The sequence below is a fragment of the Manis javanica genome, chromosome 13 (assembly GCF_040802235.1).
Source record: "Manis javanica isolate MJ-LG chromosome 13, MJ_LKY, whole genome shotgun sequence".
NCBI lineage: Eukaryota > Metazoa > Chordata > Mammalia > Pholidota > Manidae > Manis > Manis javanica.
The window spans coordinates 38,687,298-38,690,012 of record NC_133168.1 but is presented as its reverse complement, the minus strand read 5'-3'; the positions used below and the strand labels follow the sequence as shown (position 1 = coordinate 38,690,012).

Genomic DNA, 2,715 nt, shown 5'->3' with positions numbered 1-2,715 from the left:
GCACATGAAGAAGACAGCCATTTTCACATTATGCTCTCTGTGCAAAGCGAAGAAGTACCTCAAAAACGACGGCTGACTACCCCACGGTCTCGAGGTCTCACAAAACCTCACCCTTTCTCCTCTGGAAATGTGGGCGTCCGCAATTACCATTCTGACCGTCACTTGGCAACCGCAATTGTAAACGTAGTTCTGCAACTGGAGAGGGGAGAGATGGAACTAGAGCCATGTTGAAAAAGAGATTATGCTGTAGATAAGCGAGAAGAAATGGGCTTAATCATTGACATCCCTAGCGAATGTAGTTAGTGATTTAAACAGCCTGAGTGTGGAGCTTTAGGTGTACCAATTCTGTACCTTTTGTTACCATGGTGAAAGAACAGGTGCACCATTCCACTGCAATACCAGGCCTATGCGTGAAATGGATGGAGCCAGCTCCTGCTCCACTTCGTGCTGCAAAAATCCATTTAATATATTGTCCTCGGATAGAGGACATACCAGATATTGAACTGATAAGAACAGATACTACACTTGATCTCAGCCAAAAGGCTGAGAAGTGATCCACACTGATATTTGTCCTGGAAGCCCTCTGGGGGCCAGAAACTCATACCCCAGAAGATCACAGTCATCTTGAGCTTACTACCAAGTGGAGAATCCTGGACTGGAGAACAGGCATCCTGACAATCTGAAGGGATTCAGGACAGGCTACTCTCAAACATGGCACTTTGGCCCTGAATATTTTGAGCTGAAGGAAGGACTTCCTGACCTTCTCCTAAAGCACATCATAAAACCCTCTTGTGAGAAGTGCCTTCCACTCTTCATCAAAACTAGCATAAAAACGCTCAGGTTGAACTGTTTCTGGAGCTTCATTCCCTTATGAAGATTCCCACATCATGTAAAACTTTTATTAAATAAATGTATATGAATTTTTCCTGTTGATTTGCCTTTTGTTACAGTGGTCCCAGTTGAGAACTTAGAAGAGAAGGGGAAAAAGATATTTTTCCTCCCCTGGAAATCACAGCATCTGAGGTAGCTGGCTTAAATCTGTGAAGCTGAAAGAGCAATCCTCCCAAATGTGACCTTCGACCTGACCTAGGACTTGACCTACCATATTGACAAGTATGACTCGTGGCTGCATAACTCTAGTCATGCTTCCATTTGCACACTGTCTTCTTTGTGTGTCTCTGTCTTCTGTCTCTTGTAAGGACATTTGTCATTGGATTTAAGGCTTACCTGGGTAATCCAGGATGATCTCATCTCAAAATCTTTAATTTAATTACATCTTCCAAGACTGATTTTCCAAATGAGGCCACATACACTGGGTGGATGTATCTTTTGGGGGGCCACTATTCAACTCACCGCAGCAGCATGTGGCTCCCCAGACCCAGGTCTCCGTGTGAGCAAGGATGGTGTCTGCTAGTGAGAGCTGAGTTCAGCTGGGGTTTGCTTTTGGCTCACTGGTGGTTCTTGGGAGCTGCTCTTTCCCAGGCCAAGGCAGAGCATTGGGAGTAGGGTGGCTCATCCTGCCTCCATTCCCAGTGGAGGCTTTTCATTCTCAACTCCCATAGAAAAGAAAACTCTCCATGTCCCTATTTCCTAAAGACTACCATGCCTGCTTTTATTTACAGCATTAAAAATAAATTTCTAATTACCTTTGATTTCTATGGCTATTTTAGAGATTCTTCAAAGAAATTATTTCAGTAGCTCAGGCATTTTAGAATTTAATTCCAACCTGTCACTATTGTTTCACCTTGTTTATGAGCCCAACCCCTTTTTTTGGTTTTTAAATAGTGTATTACCTGGCTGCTCTTTTTACCCTCCATTCCCACGTGTTTTTTTTTTTGTGGAAGTAACTCTTTAAGAATGAAATTGACTGGAATGTGCACCCAAATTCATTTTTTCCAGAGGAAATTGCAATATCTGATGTCTTAATATGCAATATCAAGTGTTCCTTAAAGTATCCTCTCAAGAGGCAAAAGAGGATTTATAGTCAGCTCGTGACTGCAGGCCACCCACATTGTTCTCTAGAAACTGTCTGGAGTAGATTGAAAAAGAGAGAGGAATCAAAACTCACCACAGCCACCTTGTTAGGATCAAGCCTGGAGTTACTAACATGGAGTTTCTGGCTCTGTCTGTGAATTTTCACTCTTTCTGAACTTTTCATATTCCATATCTTGGAGTAATGGAAGTTAAGCATCATTTTTATATTCCAATTTTGAAAATTCCTGAAGAACTCCAAAGTCAGAACGTGGGACAACAAGAAGGACATTTGAAATTAAGATGAGTTTGTGCATTTTTTATTTCCATGCATTCCTGGTTTTCATTAGATTTGTTACTTTTCTTTTTATTCCGGAAGATGGTTATTTCCTGGTGTGATGTCAGAGGCTCTGGGGTAACACTGATAAATCACCAAAGTCATCAAAATGCTTTTGTAATTCATATTTTAGAATTTATTTTAAATATTTTTCAGAACTTTGTTTTTTCATGTGAAGGTGCATTTATTTCATAATGAAAGTAAGACTGACAAACCCTCAAATGCTTTCCTCAACTGCTAGATGTTAATGAAAATAAGGTGGTAAAAGAACTGTTCCAACTGAGTTCCTGTAACTAGGAAATCTTGGTTCTTTGAGCTTTTTCTCCAGACTTTGTCACTTAGGCAAAATTTTCAATCCCAGCTTATTGGATCTCAAACCTCCTATGGCAGGAATGGAATGACTAGTC

General features: G+C 41.0%; 1 non-coding gene across 1 annotated transcript; it reads right to left on the bottom strand.

Annotated features, from left to right (window-relative positions):
* Window positions 1–372: 372 nt before the first annotated feature.
* LOC118967830 (U2 spliceosomal RNA) lies at window positions 373–555 on the bottom strand. Its single transcript, XR_005055086.1, has one exon. It is a non-coding gene; the product is annotated as a U2 spliceosomal RNA (small nuclear RNA).
* Between the last annotated feature and the right edge of the window lie 2,160 nt (window positions 556–2,715).